Below are 14,215 nucleotides of genomic sequence, written 5' to 3'. Positions count from 1 at the left end.
TGTCCTTTAGTCCCCCCCGTCCCCTCTGTCCTTTAGTCCACCCCATCCCCCCGTCTCCTCTGTCATTTAGTCCCCCCTGTCCTTTAGTCCCCCCCGTCCCCTCTGTCCTTTAGTCCCCCCCGTCCCCTCTGTCCTTTAGTCCACCCCATCCCCCCGTCCCCTCTGTCCTTTAGTCCCCCCTGTCCCCCCTGTCCTTTAGTCCCCCCGTCCCCCCTGTCCTTTAGTCCCCCTCGTCCCCTCTGTCCTTTAGTCCACCCCATCCCCCCCATCCCCTCTGTCCTTTAGTCCCCCTCTGTCCTTTAGTCCCCCCTGTCCCCCCTGTCCTTTAGTCCCCCCGTCCCCCCTGTCCTTTAGTGTCCCCCGTCCCCCCTGTCCTTTAGTCCCCCATCCCCTCTGTCCTTTAGTCCCCCATTGTCCCCTCTGTCCTTTATCATTGAGCAGGTTGAAGCAGTTCAAAGCAGAATAGGATGCAGTTGAATCTACAGATCAGCAGAAGAACGTCAGAGAAGGCCCCAACTTCTCTATCATCTTTTCTGATCACATGCTGCAGAAACAGGGCCAGCGCAGCGACAACAACTGAGCAAAGCCTCACCGTGTTGTGCTAATGCGTTCAGCCTGCCACGGTATCCAACAACAAGCCAAAATATCACACATCTCCACATCACACGCTACTCCTACAACAACACAAACAGGAGAAAACAAGCTCAAGAACCCAGGAATTGAAAGCTAGCAAGGAGCATAATATGTGAACAAGTTGTATCAAACTTTCTGGAGGAACATTTTTAAAGAAAATAATCTGTAGGATGTGAAAAAGCCTTGCTACACGTACAGTGTCACTTCGTGAGGCAAATAAAGGGGGAAAAGTACCTTGACAGATTTTCTTATTGCTGTGATCTACGTCAGGCACAATGGTGCGCTGTGGGCTACAAATAGAACTTGGCCAAAGCGGTAGTGGAGTTATTGGCAAGAGGGGTCATTTTTGTGTGATACAATGGCCTTCGCTATAATCACGTAAGGAGAGGAGACGAGTGTCTCTGCCAAGAAGTGTGGTCGCGCGTCAGTAATTTAATATTTGTTTGTCTCTTTTCATTCTTTCTTTTTCTGTCTCTCTCTCTCTCCCTCCCCCTCCTCCTTCTCATCCCTGGTAGGGTTTAAGTAGCAGTAAGCTTTATCAGATCACTCTAGCTGAGGTCTCTTTCAAACCGCTTTTTGTAGTTTGGATTTTGTGCAGCTGTTCGGGCTCTTTAATCATGCGCTATCTTTTTTCACTCGCCTTCCCCTCCTCTCGTTCTTCCTTCTTCTTCCTCTCCTCCCTCTTCCCCTAACATATGTTTATTGGCTGCTTTCTGTGACAAATTACGAGCACCGTCTTTGATGAGGTCGGGTTGTGATGGTGCGGGGAGTAGAGTACTGCCCCTTTCTGGTCCCCCTAACCACTCCAAACAGGAGCGTGGCACCCAGCCGCCGTCTAATGAGAGGTTTGGCCTTGCTCTGGCCCGGGTCTGGCCTTGGTGGGGCTGCCTCCCAGCCCCCAGCCTTCTCCCAGCCTCCTCCCAGCCTCACCCCAGCCCTCTCCAAGCCTCCCCAAGCCTCCTCCCAGCTTCCTCCAGCCTCCCCAGCCTTCCTCAAGCCTTATCCCAGCCTCCTCCCAGCCTCCTCCAGCTCCTCTAGAAGAGTGTGATCTGTAGGTACGCCGCCCACCCCCTCCACACTCAACACAACCCAACCTCTACCCTCCCTCCATCCCCACCCCACCATTCCTTAGAGAGCTGTAGAGACAGGCTCAGCTACTGGCCTGGGCTTTTCTTTTAATCTCTGTCGATATACTGTAGTTTGCATCATTGTGGGTAGACTTAAATATACTCATCCACAGACACATTCAACTGGATGAATAAAGTTCAGTGTCAGTTTTGTATATGCTTCTTGGTATAAATGTACTCTATATTCTAGCCAACTCTGAATTGAAACAACATGTTGTAGTACTAAATGATGGATGTGGGGACATTCAAGCTCTTTGTGTGTCTCAAGTTTACAGTGTGTGTATGTGTGTGTCCGTTTGTGTGTGTGGAAGAGATTCTGCCCGGAAACATTATATCAGTCCTGCTTAAGCAAACACTAACTGGAACAATCCCAGTTTAATGATGCGCAACATCAACAGGACAACAACGCTCACCAATAATCAGCCCAATCAGCTTGCGGTCTTCAGAAAAAACAAGAGAAACTCTGACATCATGCTAGCAGACTAGAGCACGTTTTTTTCTGACAGGCCAGGCAGGGAACACGGTTGGGGCTTCAGAATCCTCTCTCTCTCTCTCTCTCTCTCTCTCTCTCTCTCTGCTCTACCCCCTCTCTCTCTCTCTCTCTCTCTCTCTGCTCTACTCTCTCTCTCTCTCTCTGCTCTCCTCTTTCTCTCTCTCTTCACTTTGCGATCTAGGTTACTCGGTTTCCTAACGGTGCGCAGGGACTGAAAAAATCCCCCAGAAGGTTGAATTTATGAAGGACATCCTTGTTTAAGTGTGCAACCTTCTACTTCTTTTCAAATGACCTCCACGCTGTGCACAGTCTCATTTCCAGACTGTGGCTCTGGCTTTAGAGCGGCCAGACTGTTAGAGAAAGCCATAATACCACTGTAACGTTACACAAACAGGGATGTTAAGCAGTGTTGTTTATCATTGCTGTAGTTTGAGCAAAGTGTATTAAAGTAATACCATATGAGTGTAGCAGAGGGACGGCTGATTGATTTGAACCTAAATACAAGGCAAACAACATGTTATTGTCGCAGAGAAGACAGAAATACAGCAATCCGTAAAGCTTTTCGTCTCGTTAAGGCGGTGGGTTGAAATCTCCTGGACCGTTAACAGTAGCAGTCTAGCCTGCCTATTCAGACTCAGCATTTAGCTTCTAGTGGCCAATATGTTGCCATGGGAGCCAGATGTGAGGGGTTGCCATGACAGTTTGTTTAAAGCAACCTTGACCTAGTATACCCACAATTCCCTCCACAATCACACACACATGCACGCACACGCACGCACGCACGCACACACACACACACACACACATACACACACACACACACACACACACACACACACACACACACACACACACACACACACACACACACACACGGGTGCACACAGGCACTCCAGTAGTCCATAGAGCAACAGAGGGTCTGTGATCTGTGCCTACCTCTGTGATTTATCTTTGCCTCCAAACTCCAGACATTCCACCCTCTGTCATAGCGTAGCCAACATAATGTATGTGTGAACACTACAGCAGAGAGGAGGTTGTAGAGAGGTTAGCTTGTTGTACCTCCCTAGCCCCTATGACTTGTTTAGGAGTGTTCCTTTTATAGACACTGCTAATAGCTATATTGTCTATAAACACTTGCATACTTTTGAACTTAGTGGACACTAAGACAGCTGATGATGCAACCTTTGTGTGGTTTCCAAATATGCTGATGCATCCCAATAGCAAAGAGGAAAAAAACCATCACTCAACTTCCCCCTATCTTTCTCCCTGCGTCTGTCTTTCTCCATCAGCCACCACGAACAGACAGAAAAGGAAGCGTAAATAACTTTGTCAAATCCCGTAATGTAAAATATATTACTCTACACAATACCACATACAAAACAAAAGTGCTAAAATGAACTGGGAAAAAGGTAATAGAATATAAGCTGGCTCCCACTCTGGAGTGTTAGCCATGTTAGCGTTAGCCTGTGGCTCTAATTGGGGCCAGGAGGGAGCATTTAATAATTGCTGTCAGAAGATCACATGGAATTCTCTTCTTCACAGTCACTGCTGTAGGGTAGAGTGAAACAAATTGTCATCAGAGATTTCTAAACGAACAAAGCTTTTAATTAGGCTGATTAGAATGCTTCTGAAAAAAAAAAAGATTGAGAAAGAACTTGTGATGAAATCATCAGTGGATCGTCATCATCTAACCACGTTGTCTGGTGTTAGAATCCTTTGCTGCCACGAGACGTCATGGAAGTTTGCCTGCGTTTGAAAAGAAGATCAAGTTGGCCCCACCCCCTAACCCTTCACCCCACCCCCCAACACGAGCTGCTGAATTTTCCTAACATCACGGTTCATCCTTGGTGGAGAACATAATTAGGTGAATATGACAGTGCTTTGTATGTTCTTAGTGACATGGCCTTGGGCTGCTGTCATTGGGGGGGGGGGGGGGGGGGGGGGGGGGTACTAGTAGTCATTGAAGGGAGACGCTGGTATTCTTTCTGCATCGTTTCCCCCCCTACTTTCTGTGTCTTAGTTCCACAACTTAAATGGTGTTGGTTTACTTAATCAGTATCTTTAGAAGTTGAAACAAGTCAATAATCCTTAGTGACTGCGGGGATAATGAAAGCATAGTGTGTGTTTGTTTGTGTGTGTGTGTGTGCGCGTGCGTGTGTCAGTGCGCTTGAGTGTGTGTGAGTGTGTGTGCATACAGTGCCTTGCGAAAGTATTCGGCCCCCTTGAACTTTGCGACCTTTTGCCACATTTCAGGCTTCAAACATAAAGATATAAAACTGTATTTTTTTGTGAAGAATCAACAACAAGTGGGACACAATCATGAAGTGGAACGACATTTATTGGATATTTCAAACTTTTTTAACAAATCAAAAACTGAAAAATTGGGCGTGCAAAATTATTCAGCCCCTTTACTTTCAGTGCAGCAAACTCTCTCCAGAAGTTCAGTGAGGATCTCTGAATGATCCAATGTTGACCTAAACGACTAATGATGATAAATACAATCCACCTGTGTGTAATCAAGTCTCCGTATAAATGCACCTGCACTGTGATAGTCTCAGAGGTCCGTTAAAAGCGCAGAGAGCATCATGAAGAACAAGGAACACACCAGGCAGGTCCGAGATACTGTTGTGAAGAAGTTTAAAGCCGGATTTGGATACAAAAAGATTTCCCAAGCTTTAAACATCCCAAGGAGCACTGTGCAAGCGATAATATTGAAATTGAAGGAGTATCAGACCACTGCAAATCTACCAAGACCTGGCCGTCCCTCTAAACTTTCAGCTCATACAAGGAGAAGACTGATCAGAGATGCAGCCAAGAGGCCCATGATAACTCTGGATGAACTGCAGAGATCTACAGCTGAGGTGGGAGACTCTGTCCATAGGACAACAATCAGTCATATATTGCACAAATCTGGCCTTTATGGAAGAGTGGCAAGAAGAAAGCCATTTCTTAAAGATATCCATAAAAAGTGTTGTTTAAAGTTTGCCACAAGCCACCTGGGAGACACACCAAACATGTGGAAGAAGGTGCTCTGGTCAGATGAAACCAAAATTGAACTTTTTGGTAACAATGCAAAACGTTATGTTTGGCGTAAAAGCAACACAGCTGAACACACCATCCCCACTGTCAAACATGGTGGTGGCAGCATCATGGTTTGGGCCTGCTTTTCTTCAGCAGGGACAGGGAAGATGGTTAAAATTGATGGGAAGATGGATGGAGCCAAATACAGGACCATTCTGGAAGAAAACCTGATGGAGTCTGCAAAAGACCTGAGACTGGGACGGAGATTTGTCTTCCAACAAGACAATGATCCAAAACATAAAGCAAAATCAACAATGGAATGGTTCAAAAATAAACATATCCAGGTGTTAGAATGGCCAAGTCAAAGTCCAGACCTGAATCCAATCGAGAATCTGTGGAAAGAACTGAAAACTGCTGTTCACAAATGCTCTCCATCCAACCTCACTGAGCTCGAGCTGTTTTGCAAGGAGGAATGGGAAAAAATTTCAGTCTCTCGATGTGCAAAACTGATAGAGACATACCCCAAGCGACTTACAGCTGTAATCGCAGCAAAAGGTGGCGCTACAAAGTATTAACTTAAGGGGGCTGAATAATTTTGCACGCCCAATTTTTCAGTTTTGGATTTGTTAAAAAAGTTTGAAATATCCAATAAATGTCGTTCCACTTCATGATTGTGTCCCACGTGTTGTTGATTCTTCACAAAAAAAATACAGATTTATATCTTTATGTTTGAAGCCTGAAATGTGGCAAAAGGTCGCAAAGTTCAAGGGGGCCGAATACTTTCGCAAGGCACTGTACGTGTAAAACTAAAGTCTGGGGGAGTGTTTTCTGTTCCAGTCCAGCAGTCTGTGTCTAAATGGTGGTTACACCTGGACTCTGTAGGCCTACATGACACCATGTGATGCGAGGCAGCGGTTGGACCTTCGCTGAAAAACAGTACCCTTCGCAGATGTGTGTGCTTGAGTTGAACGACGGAGGGAGGGAATCCACAATAATGTACTGCACACGCTAACATAGGCTGTGGAGAAAACACCGTTAGAGAGAGACAGGTGGAGAGCAAGAGAGGAAGAGAGAGAAGCTGAACAGCTTTCTCCACCACAACATAAACCGCTTCTATTTACCTAACCATGGCACCACCACCATCCTCCTGACGTCCATCTTCCCCCACCTGGAGCTGTTCCATCCTGTTTCATTTTCACAATCTGACAAAGATGATTTGACTCTGTCCAAAGCCCTCTTTACTCCTCTTTCCAAATGATGGTTCCCTCTACTGCTGGTTTTCTCCACCGGGGCACAAGAACATTGATGTGTCAGAATAACTGTTCTGCTCTTTACTTCACTCAGTACCTACGGTTCACCGAGTAGTCTGGCACAGAACCCGGAGAACCTGTATCTACCTTAACACTCTGATTCACAATGTTCTGTGATATTATATGATCTCTCTTCCAAATCATATCACTGGCCTGTAAACCCAACATAATCAATTAGTGACGACTTTGATTGTGGATTATCATCAGCCACTCAATCCATGATAATCATATCAGCTATTGCATGCATAAAATGTAGTTACAGTCCCCAAGTCACGTCGCTGATGCAGCAAAAGGAAGCAGGCAGGCGAGCAGGTAGCAGGCGACAGGGAGCAGTATTCAGCTGTCCGGCAGCTCTCTCTCGCTTGCTGCTTCCATTGGACCCATGCAGCAGCTGCAGTTTTACAGCCCTTGGCCTGCTTTCAAAGAGCGGTTGACATATTGTGTCAAATCACCTTATCCTTGGGGGAGTCAGCAATGGACTGTGGAAAGATGGTTCTCACCTGTCTCCATTTTGGCTCTGATGGGTGGCTATCTGTCCACCATTCCTGCTCTGTATGACACAATAGGCCCTGTTTGCGGGTGCTGAGTGAGACATTCAGTTGCAGCAGCCGCCTGACTATTCCCTCTCTCTCCCCTGCTCCTCCTCTCCTCCTGCTCCTCCTCTCCCCATGCCCCTCCTTCCTCCTCCTCCTCTCTTCTTATCCTCATCTCTCATGCTCCTCCTCTCCCATGCTCCTCCTCTCCCCCTGCTGCTCCTCCTCTCCTCCTCCTCTCCCCCTGCTCCTCCTCTCCCCCTGCTCATCCTCTCCCCCTGCTCATCCTCCCCCCCTGCTCCTCTTCTCCTCCTCCTCTCCCCCTGCTGCTCCTTCTCTCATCCTTCTCTCCCCCTGCTCCTCCTCTCCCCCTGCTCCTCCTCTCCCACTGCTCCTCCTCTCCCCATGCTGCTCCTCCTCTCCCCCTGCTCCTCCTCTCCCCCTACTCATCCTCCCCCCTGCTCCTCCTCTCGCCCTGCTGCTCCTCCTCTCCTCCTCCTCTCCCCCTGCTCCTCCTCTCCCCCTGCTCCTCCTCTCCCCCTGCTGCTCCCCCTCTCCACCTCCTCTCCCATGGTCCTCCTCTCCCATGCTCCTCCTCTCCTCCTCCTCTCGCCTTGCTCATCCTCCCTCCCTGCTCCTCCTCTGCTCCTCCTCTCCCCCTGCTCCTCCTCTCCCCCTGCTCCTCTATCCCTGCTCCTCCTCTCCCTCTGCTCCTCCTCTCCCTCTGCTCCTCCTCCTCTCCCTCTGCTCCTCCTCCTCTCCCCCTGCTCCTCCTCTCCCTCTGCTCCTCCTCCTCTCCCTCTGCTCCTCCTCCTCTCCCCCTGCTCCTCCTTTCCCCCTCTCCCCTCTCAGAACAGAACACAGTAGTAGGCAGCACTGGACTTAAAAGGCCCTGTTACCTGTTACCTCACAGTCTCTCCACTGAGAGAGGAGTTACAGGGTTTTTACTTTTCTCTCAAAGCACACAGAGATGAAAAAGGAGACCACTGTGTGCTGAATGGATTTCCGTTGGTCCAAGAATAGAAAGCCATGGCAACAACATGCTTGTTGGAAATGTGTAGCAGAGGTTTGTTGATTGGGTGAGGTTTCGACATATGCATCATGTAGATTTTAAGTCAATAACCAGGCCTTTGTTTTTTAAATAAAATTACTTGAAAACGACGTTGTCTTCTCGCATGTTAATTAATAAAAGAATACAAATTGCAATAATCTCTGACTGAAAAAGATAAATTATTGTCCCCCACGGCTGACACATCAGATACCAACTTCCTTGTATCAATTTTTTCTTCCATTTAAAGCACTTTGAAGGCTTCTGCTATTATCTCTATTCTCTACTCATGGGGCTGGGCAGGGAGGCTGTTTAGGGCTGGGCAGGGAGGCTGTTTAGGGCTGGGCAGGGAGGCTGTTTAGGGCTGGGCAGGGAGGCTGTTTAGGGCTGGGCATGGAGGCTGTTTAGGGCTGGGCAGGGAGGCTGTTTAGGCCTGGGCAGGGAGGCTGTTTAGGGCTGGGCAGGGAGGCTGTTTAGGGCTGGGCAGGGAGGCTGTTTAGGGCTGGGCAGGGAGGCTGTTTAGGGCTGGGCATGGAGGCTGTTTAGGGCTGGGCAGGGAGGCTGTTTAGGCCTGGGCAGGGAGGCTGTTTAGGGCTGGGCAGGGAGGCTGTTTAGGGCTGGGCAGGGAGGCTGTTTAGGGCTGGGCAGGGAGGCTGTTTAGGGCTGGGCAGGGAGGCTGTTTAGGGCTGGGCAGGGAGGCTGTTTAGGGCTGGGCAGGGAGGCTGTTTAGGGCTGGGCAGGGAGGCTGTTTAGGGCTGGGCAGGGAGGCTGTTTAGGGCTGGGCAGGGAGGCTGTTTAGGGCTGGGCAGGGAGGCTGTTTAGGGCTGGGCAGGGAGGCTGTTTAGGGCTGGGCAGGGAGGCTGTTTAGGGCTGGGCAGGGAGGCTGTTTAGGGCTGGGCAGGGAGGCTGTTTAGGGCTGGGCAGGGAGGCTGTTTAGGGCTGGGCAGGGAGGCTGTTTAGGGCTGGGCAGGGAGGCTGTTTAGGGCTGGGCAGGGAGGCTGTTTAGGGCTGGGCAGGGAGGCTGTTTAGGGCTGGGCAGGGAGGCTGTTTAGGGCTGGGCAGGGAGGCTGTTTAGGGCTGGGCAGGGAGGCTGTTTAGGGCTGGGCAGGGAGGCTGTTTAGGCCTGGGCAGGGAGGCTGTTTAGGGCTGGGCAAGGAGGCTGTTTAGGGCTTGGCAGGGAGGCTGTTTAGCGCTTGGCAGGGAGGCTGTTTAGGGCTTGGCAGGGAGGCTGTTTAGCGCTTGGCAGGGAGGCTGTTTAGGGCTTGGCAGGGAGGCTGTTTAGGGCTGGGCAGGGATGCTGTTTAGGGCTGGGCAGGGAGGCTGTTTAGGGCTGGGCAGGGAGGCTGTTTAGGGCTGGGCAGGGAGGCTGTTTAGGGCTGGGCAGGGAGGCTGTTTAGGGCTGGGCAGGGAGGCTGTTTAGGGCTGGGCAGGGAGGCTGTTTAGGGCTGGGCAGGGAGGCTGTTTAGGGCTGGGCAGGGAGGCTGTTTAGGGCTGGGCAGGGAGGCTGTTTAGGGCTGGGCAGGGAGGCTGTTTAGGCCTGGGCAGGGAGGCTGTTTAGGGCTGGGCAGGGAGGCTGTTTAGGGCTGGGCAGGGAGGCTGTTTAGGGCTGGGCAGGGAGGCTGTTTAGGGCTGGGCAGGGAGGCTGTTTAGGGCTGGGCAGGGAGGCTGTTTAGGGCTGGGCAGGGAGGCTGTTTAGGGCTGGGCAGGGAGGCTGTTTAGGGCTGGGCAGGGAGGCTGTTTAGGGCTGGGCAGGATGCTGTTTAGGGCTGGGCAGGGAGGCTGTTTAGGGCTGGGCAGGGAGGCTGTTTAGGGCTGGGCAGGGAGGCTGTTTAGGGCTGGGCAGGGAGGCTGTTTAGGGCTGGGCAGGGAGGCTGTTTAGGGCTGGGCAGGGAGGCTGTTTAGGGCTGGGCAGGGAGGCTGTTTAGGGCTGGGCAGGGAGGCTGTTTAGGGCTGGGCAGGGAGGCTGTTTAGGGCTGGGCAGGGAGGCTGTTTAGGGCTGGGCAGGGAGGCTGTTTAGGGCTGGGCAGGGAGGCTGTTTAGGGCTGGGCAGGGAGGCTGTTTAGGGCTGGGCAGGGAGGCTGTTTAGGCCTGGGCAGGGAGGCTGTTTAGGGCTGGGCAGGGAGGCTGTTTAGGGCTGGGCAGGGAGGCTGTTTAGGGCTGGGCAGGGAGGCTGTTTAGGCCTGGGCAGGGAGGCTGTTTAGGGCTGGATAGGGAGGCTGTTTAGGCCTGGGCAGGGAGGCTGTTTAGGGCTGGGCATGGAGGCTGTTTAGGGCTGGGCAGGGAGGCTGTTTAGGGCTGGGCAGGATGCTGTTTAGGGCTTAGCAGGGAGGCTGTTTAGGGCTGGGCAGGGAGGCTGTTTCGGGCTGGGCAGGTAGGCTGTTTAGTGCTGGGCAGGGAGGCTGTTTAGGCCTGGGCAGGGAGGCTGTTTAGGGCTGGGCAGGGAGGCTGTTTAGGGCTGGGCAGGGAGGCTGTTTAGGGCTGGGCAGGATGCTGTTTAGGGCTGGGCAGGGAGGCTGTTTAGGGCTGGGCAGGAGGCTGTTTAGTGCTGGGCAGGATGCTGTTTAGGGCTGGGCAGGGAGGCTGTTTAGGGCTGGGCAGGATGCTGTTTAGGGCTGGGCAGGGATGCTGTTTAGGGCTGGGCAGGATGCTGTTTAGGGCTGGGCAGGATGCTGTTTAGGGCTGGGCAGGATGCTGTTTAGGGCTGGGCAGGATGCTGTTTAGTGCTGGGCAGGATGCTGTTTAGGGCTGGGCAGGATGCTGTTTAGGGCTGGGCAGGGAGGCTGTTTAGGGCTGGGCAGGGAGGCTGTTTAGGGCTGGGCAGGGAGGCTGTTTAGGGCTGGGCAGGGAGGCTGTTTAGGGCTGGGCAGGGAGGCTGTTTAGGGCTGGGCAGGGAGGCTGTTTAGGGCTGGGCAGGGAGGCTGTTTAGGGCTGGGCAGGGAGGCTGTTTAGGCCTGGGCAGGGAGGCTGTTTAGGGCTGGGCAGGGAGGCTGTTTAGGGCTGGGCAGGGAGGCTGTTTAGGCCTGGGCAGGGAGGCTGTTTAGGGCTGGATAGGGAGGCTGTTTAGGCCTGGGCAGGGAGGCTGTTTAGGGCTGGGCATGGAGGCTGTTTAGGGCTGGGCAGGGAGGCTGTTTAGGGCTGGGCAGGATGCTGTTTAGGGCTTAGCAGGGAGGCTGTTTAGGGCTGGGCAGGGAGGCTGTTTCGGGCTGGGCAGGTAGGCTGTTTAGTGCTGGGCAGGGAGGCTGTTTAGGGCTGGGCAGGGAGGCTGTTTAGGCCTGGGCAGGGAGGCTGTTTAGGGCTGGGCAGGGAGGCTGTTTAGGGCTGGGCAGGGAGGCTGTTTAGGGCTGGGCAGGATGCTGTTTAGGGCTGGGCAGGGAGGCTGTTTAGGGCTGGGCAGGAGGCTGTTTAGTGCTGGGCAGGATGCTGTTTAGGGCTGGGCAGGGAGGCTGTTTAGGGCTGGGCAGGATGCTGTTTAGGGCTGGGCAGGGATGCTGTTTAGGGCTGGGCAGGATGCTGTTTAGGGCTGGGCAGGATGCTGTTTAGGGCTGGGCAGGAGGCTGTTTAGGGCTGGGCAGGGAGGCTGTTTAGGGCTGGGCATGGAGGCTGTTTAGGGCTGGGCAGGATGCTGTTTAGGGCTGGGCAGGGAGGCTGTTTAGGGCTGGGAGGCTGTTTAGGGCTGGACAGGGAGGCTGTTTAGGGCTGGGCAGGGAGGCTGTTTAGGCCTGGGCAGTGAGGCTGTTTAGGGCTGGGCAGGGAGGCTGTTTAGGGCTGGGCAGGATGCTGTTTAGGGCTGGGCAGGATGCTGTTTAGGGCTGGGCAGGATGCTGTTTAGGGCTGGGCAGGGAGGCTGTTTAGGGCTGGGCAGGATGCTGTTTAGGGCTGGGCAGGATGCTGTTTAGGGCTGGGCAGGAGGCTGTTTAGGGCTGGGCAGGGAGGCTGTTTAGGGCTGGGCATGGAGGCTGTTTAGGGCTGGGCAGGAAGGCTGTTTAGGGCTGGGCAGGATGCTGTTTAGGGCTTAGCAGGGAGGCTGTTTAGGGCTGGGCAGAGAGGATGTTTAGGGCTGGGCAGGGAGGCTGTTTAGGGCTGGGCAGGGAGGCTGTTTAGGGCTGGTTAGGATGCTGTTTAGGGCTGGGCAGGGAGGCTGTTTAGGGCTGGGCAGGGAGGCTGTTTAGGGCTGGGCAGGATGCTGTTTAGGGCTTAGCAGGGAGGCTGTTTAGGGCTGGGCAGGGAGGCTGTTTAGGGCTGGGCAGGGAGGCTGTTTAGGGCTGGGAGGCTGTTTAGGGCTGGACAGGGAGGCTGTTTAGGGCTGGGCAGGGAGGCTGTTTTAAGGCTGGGCAAGGAGGCTGTTTATGGCTGGACAGAGAGGCTGTTTAGGGCTGGGCAGGATGCTGTTTAGGGCTGGGCAGGATGCTGTTTAGGGCTGGGCAGGATGCTGTTTAGGGCTGGGCAGGGAGGCTGTTTAGGGCTGGGCAGGATGCTGTTTAGGGCTGGGCAGGATGCTGTTTAGGGCTGGGCAGGAGGCTGTTTAGGGCTGGGCAGGGAGGCTGTTTAGGGCTGGGCATGGAGGCTGTTTAGGGCTGGGCAGGAAGGCTGTTTAGGGCTGGGCAGGATGCTGTTTAGGGCTTAGCAGGGAGGCTGTTTAGGGCTGGGCAGAGAGGATGTTTAGGGCTGGGCAGGGAGGCTGTTTAGGGCTGGGCAGGGAGGCTGTTTAGGGCTGGTTAGGATGCTGTTTAGGGCTGGGCAGGGAGGCTGTTTAGGGCTGGGCAGGGAGGCTGTTTAGGGCTGGGCAGGATGCTGTTTAGGGCTTAGCAGGGAGGCTGTTTAGGGCTGGGCAGGGAGGCTGTTTAGGGCTGGGCAGGGAGGCTGTTTAGGGCTGGGAGGCTGTTTAGGGCTGGACAGGGAGGCTGTTTAGGGCTGGGCAGGGAGGCTGTTTTAAGGCTGGGCAAGGAGGCTGTTTATGGCTGGACAGAGAGGCTGTTTAGGGCTGGGCAGGGAGGCTGTTTAGGGCTGGGCAAGGAGGCTGTTTAGGGCTGGACAGAGAGGCTGTTTAGGGCTGGGCAGGGAGGCTGTTTAGAGCTGTCAGACCAGCTTCCACTTGATTGCAGTGTGTGTGGAGGAAAGCCATTGCAATAAGAACGCTCTTCTCTCTTCCAATGCTTTTATCTAGCGTTGCACCTCAAAAGGGCTCTAGTCACCCTACACTGCCACACAGAAATGCACTTCATCCGTCATTTCACATGATCACTGAGAAAGCCTTTAGTTAGCTATTTTTCCCCCTCCCGTTTTCTGCTAAAAAACATTTAGGGAAGGCTTTACACATGTTTTGAGAAACAGTAGAGAAGAAGGGGTTTGTCCTCTCGGTTAAGGTTTCACAATCACAACGATGCGTCCTGTTGCATCATGACGGAATTCAGATCTGATGGCGGGCAGTGCGGTTGTGGTGATTTTTTCCCCTTTTGATAGACAAAAGCCGGTGAGATTTCTCTCAGAAGGCTTTGTGCCACCTAGAAGGGCCTTGTTTCATGACACGGGACATGGAGGGAATCTCTATTGGTCTTCTCAATGGTAATCTCAAGAGTAAGAAGCCGACTGGTTGTGGTGGGCAGAAGAATCGGACATCTCTCTCTTCTCTTCTCTTGTTTCTCGGCAGAGGGAGAGGGAAGCACAGTGAGTTTTGGTTCCCATTTTGTGCTCTCTGGAACAGTTTAGGGAAGGAAGCACCTTTACACCTTTAATTGTCTGTGGTTGCTGATGTCACATCCTTCCGTTGAGTTTGCCACGTGTGTGTTTCCTGCCTTTCTGTCCACGAGGTCCTGGGGGCGACTGGGGTGGGGTGGGGGTGAATAGGGGATAGAGGGTCTAACAGTGGGTGGGGGGTGGGGGGAGGGTTTGGGATGAGGGGTGGGTTTGGAGTGGCTACAGGGCTGTGGAATTGAGGTATAATATGACGTTAGTCTATAACAATACGCCTAGGTCTCTTGTTCCAGTCAAGCCAATCAAAGTCAGATAGAATAAACAGTGTAAAAATGAAGAGGTAACTAGCTCCCTTCTCT

General features: G+C 52.7%; 1 protein-coding gene across 9 annotated transcripts in view; it reads left to right on the top strand.

Moving 5' to 3' along the window:
- The window catches only part of LOC110525107 (myocyte-specific enhancer factor 2C), a 111,572-nt gene that overhangs the window by 33,613 nt on the left and 63,744 nt on the right, over positions 1–14,215 (top strand). The window contains exon 1 of one of the 9 annotated variants that reach the window (XM_036979460.1): positions 13,501–13,829. The exons of the other annotated variants lie outside the window; for them this stretch is intronic. The gene's annotated coding sequence lies outside the window, so the exon portion shown is untranslated. Of the gene's footprint in view, positions 1–13,500; positions 13,830–14,215 lie in introns of those variants that run through there. 9 annotated transcript variants of the gene reach the window in all.

This window comes from Oncorhynchus mykiss, chromosome 6 (assembly GCF_013265735.2).
Source record: "Oncorhynchus mykiss isolate Arlee chromosome 6, USDA_OmykA_1.1, whole genome shotgun sequence".
In the NCBI taxonomy this organism is placed as follows: Eukaryota; Metazoa; Chordata; class Actinopteri; order Salmoniformes; family Salmonidae; genus Oncorhynchus; species Oncorhynchus mykiss.
The sequence above is the reverse complement of the archived record's forward strand: the minus strand, read 5'-3'. Positions and strand labels throughout refer to the sequence as shown.